General features: G+C 40.4%; 1 long non-coding RNA gene across 1 annotated transcript; it reads right to left on the reverse strand.

The window, feature by feature from the left end:
* Positions 1-5,089: 5,089 nt before the first annotated feature.
* On the reverse strand, positions 5,090-7,772 carry LOC125537569 (uncharacterized). The gene is made up of 3 exons (XR_015604452.1): positions 7,352-7,772; positions 7,047-7,263; positions 5,090-5,461 (listed from the first exon to the last, which is right to left on the reverse strand). It is a non-coding gene; the product is annotated as an uncharacterized LOC125537569 (long non-coding RNA).
* Positions 7,773-13,874: the final 6,102 nt, after the last annotated feature.

Here is a 13,874-nt window from a genome sequence, read left to right on the forward strand (position 1 = left end):
GGCGTTGGAAAGCTGCTGCAAAACCGCTCCTTCCATATTTTGAAAGTTTTCTCTAATTCCCTACGGTTAAAGAGTAATTCAGAAAATTGTAAAATTTCACAAACCGAACACCCGAGTTCGTATTTTTGACGCCATTTCTAAACGGCTAATCCAATTGAGGAAAATAATATGGCGTTGGAAAGCTTATAAAAATGCGCTACTTTTTTATGTTAAAAGTTTTTCTAATTTTGAATGGTTTAAAAGTAATTTAAAAAATGGTACAAGTTCCCCCGAGTTCGTATTTTTGAGCTAATTTTTTAACCGTACGTCCAAATGTAGCAAATGACATGGCGTTGGAAAGCTTGAAGAAATGCGAAACTTTTTTGTATATATTGTTTCTCCTAATTCATTATGGTTTTATGTCAGTTTTGAAAATGGTTAAAAACGTATTTTTGCCGTAATTTCTACAAACTTTATCGGAATGGGGCAAATAATATACCGCTGAAAAGCTACGGAAAATGCGAAACTTTTTCATGTTGATAGTTTTCTCTGAATCCTGGCCGTTTTCAAGTAATTTTGGAAAATGGCGAAATCATTCGTTCTGCTTTTATCGCGAAACAGATTCTTTCAAAAATGCACCGCGTGAAGAACCTGAACTTCTCGGCATGTCTACTTGAACTTCACTTTGTTTTTCACGTGTTTTTTTTGCTCGTAGCTCTCCATCCACTGCTCGTAGCTCTCCATCCACTCACCGGAATTGAGCAAGTGATATACCAGTGGAAAGCTGCTGTAAACACGCAATTTTCCCGTGTTGATCATTTTTTCATACTCGTGATGATTTTAAAAGTTTTTCATCTGATATTCATTCAGTGTAGTAGGTGAACTTCCTGTTGTTTTTACGTTGAACTTCTGTGACATATTTTTCATTTGTAATTTTCTCATCCATTCGTCAAGTGTTACACAAATGGCATTTTTTTTGTATAAACCTCTCTCACAATATTTTTTAAAATTTCTCCGATGGAGGACTTGAACTTATATCAACAAACTTTTAGTCTTTGCTTTTTTTATTCTTTTTAATACAAAATGCACACCATGTAGTACGTGAACTTCTGGCAGTTATCAATCTTAACTTCTCACGGTTACGTGAAAATATATGAATTTTTTTAATCCTTTCATGAAATTTTGAAGCGCTCTATTTATTAAAAGTTAAACTTCTTGTTATCTAATTTTTGAACTTCTTATTTCCATACTTTAAGAACTAGGAAAATCTGAGTTTTCTATAATCATCGAACTTCTCCATCTTTTAAATATGGACTTCCTGGTTTTATTTCTTAATTATTTTTATGAAAATTTGAAGCGCTCTATTTTAAAATTTTGAACTTCTTGTTATTTTATTTTTGAACTTCTTGTTTCCATTCTTTAATAATGAGGAAAATCATCGAACTTCTGCATCTATTTAATATGGACTTCTTGGTTTTATTTCTTAATCTTTTTATGAAATTTTGAAGCGCTCTATTTTTAAAATTTGAACTTCTTGTGATTTTATTATTGAACTTCTTGTTTTCATTCTTTAATAACGAGGAAAATCATCGAACTTCTCCATCAATTTAATATGGACTTCCTGGTTTATTTTTCTTAATCTTTTTTATGAAATTTTCGCTCTATTTTTAAAATTTGAACTTCTTGTTATTTTATTTTTGAACTTCTTGTTTCCATTCTTTAATAACGAGGAAAATCTGAGTTTTCTACAATTTCAATTTTAATTTCTTGTTATTTTAATCTGAGTTATTATTTAATATACTTTGAACTTCTCTATTATTTTAATTTGAACTTCAAGTTTATTATTTTTTATTTTAAATAAACATCAAATTTGACAGTTTGTTCAATTTGAACTTCATAGTTGATTCTTTAATAATAATGAATTTCTGAGTTTTATTTAAACTGTAAAACCTTAGATTTTTTCATAAACATCGAATAAATTTGTTATTTTAATTTGAACTTCTATTTTTTTAACAGAAAAAATATTTGTATTTTTTTTAGTTATTTCCTTTTTTAAATTTTGAACTTCATTTTATTCTTTGGTAACAAGAAAAAATATTAGTTTTTTATACACTTCAAACTTCTCTGTTTTTTTAATCTGAACTTCTTAGTTTTATTTTTTGAAAGAAAAAAATGATTTTTTATAGTAATCATCGAAACAGCTTTTTTTCTTGAATTGAATTAAATATTTTTCTTTCTATTTTCTATATGGCATCTCATTCCCATATGAGACAGTAGTGCATCAGCTTGGATTCATTTTTCGTTATGTGATGGAATTTCACTAAACAAATGTGGTCAGAGCCAAGGAACAGACTGAATTACTGAACTGATTGGAAGCACACTTGCATAGTCGCATACGCATGCGTAGTCAGCAGTGCAAGCTTGCATGTACTTCATTCAGGCCCAGTTCTTTTGAGCAGATTATGGAGAATCTTGGTCTCGAAAATCCCGAGCGAAAAGAACTCGATTGAACTTCCAAAATCTCAACCGGATTCTCTAGAATCCTAGTGCAATCCCAAAATCCCAAAATACCTGGTTTCTCCCACAATCTCTGGATTCTGGCAAGTCCCACCAAAGAAAACGTTTCGAAGTATAGTTGTACCCCTATTGTATTACGTATTTACGGTCAAAATGCCACCCCGCAGTCCAGCCCAGGACCCCGAAACGAGCGGACGCACCCGACCGCTCGCTCGTCTCCCAGTTGCCGCACCGCATCGAGGCAGCGGAGCTTCAAGCCGCCCCGCCCCCGCCGGCCAGGCCGCCCCCGCCCCCGCCGGCCAGCCCGCCCCCGCCCTCGCCGGCCAGCCTCCCTTGCCCGGTCCGCCCCGCCCTCCCCGCCCGGCAGTTCGCCCCGCCCCGCCAGCTTCGCGGCAGCGGCTAGGGTTGCCGCGCCGCCGCCGGCCAGGCCACGCCACCCCCGCCCCCGCCGGCCAGCTTCCCTCCTCGGCTCCTCCTCGCCCCTCAGTCCGCCCCGGCGCTCAGCCCCGTCCCTCAAAGTTCGACGCCGACGCTCATGGTGAGCCCTCCTTTTTGCATCTCTCTGTTTCTTCATGCTTGAATAATGCTTGAATTGATGCTAGCTATTGTTGATAGATAAAATAGGTAGATGGATTGATGCTTGAGTTTGTTAGATGGATGGATGGATTGATGCTTAAATTTTTTTGATGCTTGTTGATGTCAATGCTAATGTGATAATGTTGAATTATAATGTTAGATGGAGAAAGTAAAAGAACCTGGTATGCTCCAGAAGCTGCAAAGTTCCGGTATTAGATGCTTAAGTTTTATCAGAAATATGTTGAATTATAATGTTAGATGCTTAAGTTTGATATTAGAATGCGGTGGCTTATGATTACAGGCACATCCAAAAGCTGCCAAGTTCTGGTATGCTCCACTAGCGGAGAAGGAAAAAATGTCAGAGGTTTTTGATACAAATTATGTCACAAATGAGCATGCGAGGGTGCCAACTCCCTCGTATCCATGATAGCAAGTTACGTGATCAACATTTTGAGATTATTCATATTTTTAGTTTATGGACTTTCTGCAATGAAAAAAACTTTAAATCGATTGTAATATTTAGCACTTTTTATGACATTCTTAAATCACTTTCTTTACTGTTAGAAACAACAAAGTGTTAACATTTCATCAAACAAATTCTGTCTAAGGGTAGTACAGACAATTCAACACACAACAGCTTCTAGAATCTCAAACTACAATCTCTGAAAAGAACTCGACAACAGATTCTAGGAGAAGCAGATTCTGGAAGAATTTTCCAAAATCCTGATTCTGTAGAATCTTGCCTGAAAAGAACTGGGCCTCAGTTTCTTTGGATAATGACTTGGGGCGCTAGGGAAGGAAAAAGTCAAGGGAAGAGATGAGGTAAAGCCTGTTGTCGAAACAATGTGGAACCTTGACGGCATTGCTTCGTTTTACCAACTCTACTATCTGCAACAAGGCTGGAAAATACAGTAAGACATACTGCCAAGGGTACTGCGGGTGACGCTTTTATTCAGCATCGACACTATTTTTCAGGCAACCTGTTCGTGGCACACCATTTCATCAGTTTCTTCTTCTTCATCAGACTGGGGTGTGGCAAATGCGGCTTTCTTCTCTCATAGTACATCATTTGCATCCTTGTCGACCTGACAAAAGTGAAACAGCTGTGCCAGTCTAAACCAAAGACGACCGGGAAGAAAGCTTCACTTGCTGGGCATAATTCTTTCTGCAACATCTACAGACTATACAAAGATCAGTTCTACTAGATGTTCTCTTTGGCTTACTTTTAAGTGTACTGATATGTTGTAGCCTCAACTTGCAAGCATCACTGATCCAAGTTTGCTTTTGTTGACCGGATTGGGTCAGTGTCGTGCTTGCGTTAGATCATGGCATGCCAACTCAGGTCATATTTTGGTCAATTCACAGCCAAGAAGCCAATAAAAATACAATAAAATTACCGGGCCAGGCGGCCGGTGAGAATACGGAGCATGAAGCCAAGAAGGCAGAGGAGTCCGCGTCTGCAACGCCGTGCTCCGCCAGACCGGCTTCCTCGACCTCAGAATCTGAATTTGAAAAAGAAGAAAATGCATGCATGCATGCCGACCGGCCGGCGCGATCCACCATCGATCCATGATGGTCAACCTCCATTCCAAGTCCCGACGATCAACCAGCTCCTGCCATTCCGGTAGCTGCCATGCTATGCATCCTCCCCTGCATCCATACGGTCTGATCTTCAGAGTGACCAAACAAAACCCTCTGTTCATGTCTGAAACTCTGGATACTGCCCGAATTGAATTCAATACATTCAATTTCATTTGTCTGAGTGTTTGATGCTGTTGACCGACTCCAGTTACTATTATCCATCACAACTAGCAAAATTATATTAACATAACTCACAATAATTACAGTATCTTCCAAAGCTTAGAGGATCGAGATTTGCAAGAGTTTTGTATATTGGTTTCGTCTGGAATCAATCCACACATACAGTAAGTAGTACTTTTATCCTGAGTGTGGCAACCAAGGTACTTAGTCCAAAACAATGTTTTACCTCTGATAAGCCCATTGTGACAGTGTGATGTCAATATGCACATATACAAACTAGGACACTTGATTAAAGAAGAATGCATGACTTTGACATGGGCGATGCAGAATCATTCATTCTATAAACCCTACAATAGCAGCACTAGCACATCATCATCCATCATCAACCAACCATGTCACGCCCCAAGTGGGTCTTAGCTGTGACAATCGCCACATGCTTATAAATCTCAAGTTTATAGGCATGTTAGGCTAGTAAACAAAAAAAATTCCAGTATGCACAAGAGCCAACTTTATTCATTACTAGCTATTACAAAGGTCATGATACATGCAACTTCTTTATTTATTCCCAACCCGTAGAGCTACTCCTACTGTTCATCATTCTCATCAGCACATCCATCATTTGCTACTTCTGCAAAATCAACAACAATAGCAAGAATGAGTATGATCTCATACTCAGCAAGCACACGGGTAAAAACGGAACCTCTCACGGCAAAAGTGACAAAAACAAAGGGGTTAGTTGTATAGAAAGAGTTTGATGACAGAGAAAGATAATGGATTTAATTTAAAAAAAGAAAGGAAATAACTGGCATCACATATGACTGCAAGCTTCCCAACCCGGGAGTCACAGGGGTGAAATTTAACACTTTTACGCTCTTAAGAGGGGTACTCCGACGTCGACAGTCTCGACTAGAACCACACAGGCGCTAGTAGAGCAGAGCTCTATATTCCCCCAAGAACCAACCACTCGACTTACTAGTGTCGATCGCTCCTACGGATCCATCATCGACACGCTTCCGAACGAGTGTCGTTCTTAGCGGAGAACTCAGACAGTCCCATACCTGAACTGTGACCGGTACAATACATTTGCCGTCGTGACACCAGATTTTTATAAAATTTACTAGACAAGGATTAGCAAAAGGAAATACATGCAAGACCAAGATAAATATCTCTAGGCTTTCCACAGAAACAACCATCCATGCATGAGCCATTAATCTATGTGCTCACATGCATGTACCAAGGATTTCTCCACCGTGATCATAAACCAAAAAGTAGTACTGTGGTATGCATGCTAGCTTCAAGAGATGTACAGGGATCAAATCACACGAACAGTGCGCATTATAGAGCTTCAAAAGTACTACTGGCTATAGAGCATGGCATGAACAGTGAGACAAAACAAGGAATAGGACAGCTAGAAAGGCTAGATGGAACGCATGCTTGCCTGACTCGCTGACTCGCTGCTTCCTCCGAGGGCTCTTGCCGATCAGTGATTCTACTCCATGCAAAGCTAGCTAGTGAACTGGTTTGTATGCTGGGATGAGTACTACAGCGTGCTCTTGCTCCTCTATTTATAGGCATGGTAGGGTGTAGGGGATGGAGCTGGATCACTGTAACTCAAAAATATCAACAGCCTCGATGTCCCTAGATTTTACAGCTGCTTGTACTTTTACATAACACATGCCTAGCTGACTCAATAGAGCATTAAATGCTACAGATAAGTGCAAGCTTGAGGTGCAAAATATCTTGTACCACACCCACACGTGGCCCTCCTACCCGAAGGCTCTACCACCATGTTCTTCTAATGCATATCCTTCCACATTAAGGAATTTAGTTGACTACTCTTAGTTAGTACTAACCAATGATTGCCAATGATTGATTTTATCTAATTATGCTGATAATTATTACTCTAGCGTGTGCTAATTTCTGTTAATTATCAAATACCAAAACCTTATTATTTCTAATAAACACGGGCATTACAAACCATGCAGCCTAGATATAAAACACCTACACTAGCTTGCTTGCCATCTGCTGCTAGGGGAGGGTGGTTGTGAATTTGACACCAGCATACTATGCACGATGCAACTCAGCTTGTCTCTATTTAATTCAACTCAATCAGTGGGCACCAATTATATCATCTCATCTCCCACATCTTCACATGGGATGTGGAGTACCATAACTATATAACTGAGAGAGATAGAATCCAATTTGCCTCTCACCTTGGCTCGGGTATCCCAGCCCAATCATGCTTGCATTCCTCCTCTCCTCTCCAACAGTGGTGGGGTTGGTAGCAGCGGAGGCGAGTTTGATTCCTCGTCTAGCAACAGCCACTTTGTGGGAGGGAGCACCATGTATCAAATCTGTCCGGCCGCTGCTATGGCATTTGAACTTCTTGCGGCGACACAAGCTTCCTGCAAGGGCATGGCAGGAGGAGACCTGCATGGCACGGGCGAGGTGGGGATCAGGAGCAGCTCGAGGATGGAAACAGAGGTAAAGGTGGAGAAGGTCAGGGGAGAAGTGTCACCGGGGGCGACGCACTGGTGCGAGAAGGCACGGCGGTGCTCGGACGGTGCGTGGCTGCCCGAAGGAAGACGGCGTTCGACGGCAGCGAGGCATCTGGCGACGACCACAACTGGGCGGGGGGTCGCGGAGAGGCTCTCGTTGGCGATTGGATCCTGGTGGTGGCACGGTGGCGCGGGGGTCCGGGGAGGGCGGGCTGCGGCGGGGTGTCCGGGGAGGGCGCACGACGGCAGGGGGCTCGCGGCGGCGGGGGTTCCAGCGAGGGTGCGCGCGGCAGCGGGTTCCGGGGAGGGCGTGTGCGGCGGCGGGATCTGAGGGCGCCGGTGGGATGAGGCGCTCGGGGGAGGAGAGGTTGCGGGAGAGTTGTGGAAGCGGGTCAGGGCAGGGGTGTTTTTCTTTTCTTTTCCGTGATGATTCGGGAGTTCGGGAGGATGTCGTCGCAGCTATATAGGACGCGCCGTGATTCAAATAGTTATTCTAATTCTGGAATTAGAATAATGCTACTCTTTCTATACATACATACATATATATATATTAATAAGAAAACAAAAATATACCTAACACAAAACTACAAAACTATGTTTACAAAATGCTCATAGTTGTGAATGTTCTCACATTTGGTTCCATTTTCCTTTAGATCAATCAAATAATGTGTTCTCCTGATATAACTTTATAAATTCCTAGCCTGCACATCGGGCGGGCCACTTTACTAGTTGTGACAAAAACACGTATCATCATAGATGTGGGCTCCTACTTCGATGACAAAAAACATGACAGAAAATGGGCTTTTCATCCTGGGCGGGCCGGGGACGCACCTGCATCACATTCTTTGGGCCGTCCATGACATAAAAAATCATGGTAGAAGTGAGGGCGAGGAAATTTTCACGGAGTTCCCGATTATGGTGGGTGGTCGGGGCCAAGTGATGCAGTGTGGTTTGTGCATTTCTCTCTCGTACCCGCGCGTGGTGCGCGCCGTGTCACTATAACTGAACCCGAACGAGAGGGGTTCGCTTACTGAACCCGAGTGATCGCACTGCTACGTATTGAAGTCGATCATTCGATCCCTTTGCTGCTAACTAAACCCGACCGACTCCTTCGCTGCTAACTGAACCCGATCGATCACTGCTGCTTACTAAAGCCGATCGAACCCCCGTGCAAGGCGTAGCTAGCCGGTTGGGTTGCCTCTAGATGAATGATACGTCTCCAACGTATCTATAATTTATCAAGTATTCATGCCATGTTACAACAATTCTATATGGTTTTGGTATGATTTGATTAGAACTAACCCGGACTAATGATGTTTACAGCAGAACTACCATGGTGTCATTTTTTGTGCAGAAATAAAAGTTCTTGAAATGGGCAGAAAATTTTCGATGATTTTTATGGATCAAAAGAGACCCCCGAAGCACCAGAGCTGGACCAGAAGAGTCCCGAGGAGTTCACAAGCCAGGGGGCGCGCCCTACCCCCAGGGCGTGCCTTGAGGGCTTGTGGGCTCCTTAGGCACCTCCTTGACTTGTTTCCGATGCCAAAAATCCTTATAAATATAGAAACCTCAGAAAAAACCCTAGATCGGAAGTTCCGCCGCCGCAAGCCTCTGTAGCCATGAAAAACCAATCGGGAGCCCGTTCCGGCACCGTGCCGGAGGGGGAAACCATCACCGGAGACCATATTCATCATCCCGGCTGCCACCATGATGATGAGGGAGTAGTTCACCCTCGGGGCCGAGGGTATGTACCAGTAGCTATGTATTTGATCTCTCTCTCTTTCTCTCTCCTGTGTTCTAGATTTGGCACGCCTTGATGTACCGCAAGCTTTGTTATTATAGTTGGATCATATGTTGTTTCTCCCCCTCTACCTTCTTGTGATGAATTGAGTCTTGCTCTTTGAGGTTTTGTTATGTTGGATTGAGTATGGATTTGAGAACACTTGATGTATGTCTTGCGATGGGATATCTGTGGTGACAATGAGATGTTCTATTGATTCACTTGATGTATGTTTTGGCACTCAACTCGTGGATTCCCGAGGTGACATTGGGTAATCTATGCATGGGGGTTGATGCATGTTTTTGTCCTACATTCTCTGATAGAAACTTTGGAGTGATTCTTTGTTGCACGTTGAGGGATTACCCTATGATTTAATTATGTTATCATTGTTGAGAGAATTTGCACTAGTGAAAGTATGAACCATAGGCCTTGTTTTCAAGCATTGCAAGACCGTTTTTGCTCACTTTTATTACTTGGTACCTTGTTGTTTTTATATTTTCTGATTACAAAAACCTATATCTACTTTTCATATTACACTTGTATCTCCATCTCTTCGCGAAACTAGTGCACCTATACAATTTACCATTGTATTGGGTGTGTTGGGGACACAAGAGACTCTTTTTTATTTGATTGCAGGGATGTTTGAGAAAGACCATCTTCATCCTACGCCTCCCACGGATTGATAAACCTTAGGTCATCCACTTGAGGGGAATTTTCTACTGTCCTACTAAACTCTGCGCTTGGAGGCCCAACACGAGTCTACAAGAAGAAGGTTGCGTAGTAGACATCAAGCTCTTTTCTGGCGCCGTTGCCGGGGAGGTAAGTGCTTGAAGGTATATCTTTAGATCTTGCAACTGAATATTTTAGTTTCTTGTTTTATCACTAGTTTAGTCTATAAAATAAAACCACAAAAAATGGAATTGAGGTTGCCTCATATGTTTCATCTTTTTAACGTCTTTCGTGGAAATGATGGAAAGGAAAACCGTGCTCAAGTGTTAGAAGAAGAAGTTAATAAAATGTTTGGCACTAAATCTTTGAATGATGAGCATGATTACAATGTTGTTAGTATGAATTCTTTGTATGAATTCTTTGAATATCCATGATGCTAATGATATGCAAAGCCATAAGCTTGGGGATGCTATGTTTGATAAAGATGATATTTTTTGTCCCCCAAGTTTTGATGAGCAAATTTATTATGATGATAGCATGCCTCCTATTTATGATGATCATGTTGATGAAAGTGGGTTTGGGAGAGTGTCAACTCTAGGTATAATGATCCCACTATTTTGGAGGGTGTCGAATCTTATTGTTATAATTATGAAAGTGGATTTGGAGATGTCATGACTTTATTTAGTGATGAATCCACTATTTTGGAAGAGGTTCCAATTGATTATGAGAGCAAAGTTGCTATCTATGATGATTATTGTGATGACATGTATGCTGTAAAGAATAATGATAACCATGAAACTTGTCATCGTGATTTTAATTTTCAATTAGATTATGCCTCACATGATAGTTATTTTGTCGAGTTTGCTCCCACTACTATTCATGAGAATAAATTTGCTTATGTGGAGAGTAATAAAAATTATATGCTTATGAATCATGAAAAGAATGCTTTATGTGATAGTTATATTGTTGAATTCCTTCATGATGCTACTGAAAATTATCACGAGAGAGGGATATATGCTTCTATATATTGCAATAATATCAAGTTTCCTCTCTATGTGTTGCAAATCTTGAAGTTTTGCTTGCTTTACCTTCCTATGCTAGTTGATTCTTGCTCCCATAAATTGTTTGTTCACAAAATCCCTATGGATTGGAAGTGGGTTAGGCTTAAATGTGCTATTAATATGCCTTCATGATGCTCTATTTGTGTTTCAATTCTTATCTATTATGTGAGCATCATTGAAATCATCATGCCTAGCTAGGGGCATTAAAGAAAAGCGCTTGTTGGGAGACAACCCAATATTTATACCTACTGTTTTTGTGTGTTCACATGATTATGCTACTGTAGTAATCATGTTTTATAGCTTTTGTTTCAATAAAGTGCCAAGTAAGACCTCTCAGATGATCTATGGTGATAGTTGATTTGATCTTGCTAAAAAACAGAAACTTTTGCACTCATTGCCAGAATTTTAGAACTTAACAAAAGCATTATTTTAATATAATTTTTTTACACAATATCTATATGCAAATTTCCTAGATTTTCCTAATTTTTCAGAATTTTTGGAGTTACAGAAGTATACGAAGTTCTTAGATTACTACAGACTGTTCTGTTTTTGACAGATTCTATTTTCATTGTGTTGTTTGCTTATTTTGATGAAACTATGGGTAGTATCGGAGGGTATGAACCATGTATAAGTTGGAATACAGTAGACATAACACCAATATAAATTTATAATGAGTTCACAACAGTACCTAAAGTGGTGATTTATTTTATTATAATAATGGATCTCATGGGTTTTCTGTTGAGTTTTGTGTTGTGAAGTTTTCAAGTTTTGTGTAAAGATTTATGGACTATGGAATAAGGGGTGGAAAGAGACTAATCTTGGGGATGCCCAAGGCACCCCAAGGTAATATTCAAGGACAACCAAGCATCTAAGCTTGGGGATGCTCCAGATGGCATCCCCTCTTTTGTCTTCGTCTACCGGTAAATTTACTTGAGGCTATATTTTTATTCACCACATGATATGTGTTTTTCTTGGAGCGTCTTGTATGATATGAGTCTTTGATATTTAGTTTTCTACAATCATCCTTGCTGTACATACCTTTTGAGAGGGACACGCATGAATCATGAATTTATTAGAGTACTCTATGTGCTTAACTTATATCTTTTGAGCTAGGCAATTTGCTCTAGTGCTTCACTTATATCTTTTTAGAGCACAGTGGTGGCTTTATTTTATAGAAAATTTTGAACTCTCAGGCTTCACTTATATTATTTCGAGAGTCTTTAAACAGTATGGCAATTTTCTTAGGTTGTGAATATAGTCCTAATATGATGGGCATCCAAGAGGGATATAATAAAAACTTTCATATAAAGAGCATTGAATACTATGAGAAGTTTGATTCCTTATGATTGTTTTGAGATATAAAGATGGTGATATTAGAGTCATGCTAGTGAGTAATTGTGGATTGGTAGAAATACTTGTGTTAAAGTTTGTGATTCCCGTAGCATGAACATATGGTGAACCGTTATGTGATGAAGTCGGAGCATGATTTATTTATTGACTGTCTTCCTTATGAGTGGCGGTCAGGGATGAGCGATGGTATTTTCCTACCAATCTACCACCCTAGGAGCATGCATGTAGTAATTTGTTTCAGTAACTAATAATTTTTTGTAATAAGTATGTGAGTTCTTTATGAATAATTTTGAGTCCATGGATTATACACACTCTCACCCTTCTACCATTGCTAGCCTCTCTAGTAGCGCGCAACTTTCGCCGGTGCATTAAACCCACCATTTAACCTTCCTCAAAACAGTCACCATGCCTACCTATTATGGCATTTTCATAGCCATTCTGAGATATATTTCCATGCAACTTCCACCGTTTCGTTTATTATGACACGCACCATCATTGTCATATTGCCTTGCATGATCGTAAGACAGCTAGCTTGATGTTTTCGTGGCTTGTCCGTTTTTGATGTCATTTGCTACGCTAGATCATTGCACATCCCGGTACACCGCCCGAGGCATTCATATAGAGTCATATTTTGTTCTAAGTATCGAGTTGTAAGTAAATAAAAGTGTGATGATCATCATTATTAGAGCATTATCCCATGTGAGGAAAGGATGATGCAAGCTATGATTCCCTCACAAGTTGGGATGAGACTCCAGACTTAAAAAAAATAAAAAGAGGCCAAAGAGCCCAAAATAAAAAAGAGAGGCCAAAGAGCCCAAACAAAAATGAGAAAAATGAGAGAAAAAGAGAGAAGGGGCAATGTTACTATCCTTTACCACACTTGTGCTTCAAAGTAGCACCATGTTCTTCATGAAAGAGAGTCTCCTATTTTATCACTTTCATATACTAGTGGGAAGTTTTCATTATAGAACTTGTCTTGTACATTCCAATGATGGGCTTCCTCAAATTGCCCTAGGTCTTCATGAGCAAGCAAGTTGGATGCACACCCACTTTGTTTCTTTTTTTCATACACTTATAGCTCTAGTGCATCTGTTGCATGTCAATCCCTACTCACTTGCATCGATATCAATTTATGGACATCTCCATAGACCATTAATTTTCCTAGTTGATGTGAGACTTTCTCCTTTTTTGTCTTCTCCACAAACACCATATTCTATTCCACATATAGTGCTATATCCATGGCTCACTCTCATGTATTGCGTGAAAGTTGAAAAAGCTTAAGAACATTAAAAGTAGGAAACAATTGCTTGGCTTGTCACCGGGGTTGTTGTAAGGGCATATTTATCCCTAAGTGGCTTTGGTGATTGATGACAATGCATTTGCGGACTAATCGTGTGCATTGAGCATTTCAGATATCTCATGATTTAGGCACAAGACGATTCGTTGCCCCTCGGAATCTAGTAAAGACAGAGTTTTCCCTATGTTTCTTTTCGGTGGATTTGAGTCGTAGGAAAGCCATACTATTAAGAGGGGGTTCGCTTTGGAAAGGTTTGGGTGGAAGCATCACGTACACGTCTGTTCCTTTTGCACCACCTTTCCTTTGCCTCTTTGAAGCAACCACCATTTATCCGTGTCTATGCAAAATGAAGGACTCCTAGTGATTGTGGTGCTGTGGCATGTGTG

This window comes from Triticum urartu, chromosome 5A (assembly GCF_056163025.1).
Source record: "Triticum urartu cultivar PI428250 chromosome 5A, HENAU_Tu73, whole genome shotgun sequence".
In the NCBI taxonomy this organism is placed as follows: domain Eukaryota; kingdom Viridiplantae; phylum Streptophyta; class Magnoliopsida; order Poales; family Poaceae; genus Triticum; species Triticum urartu.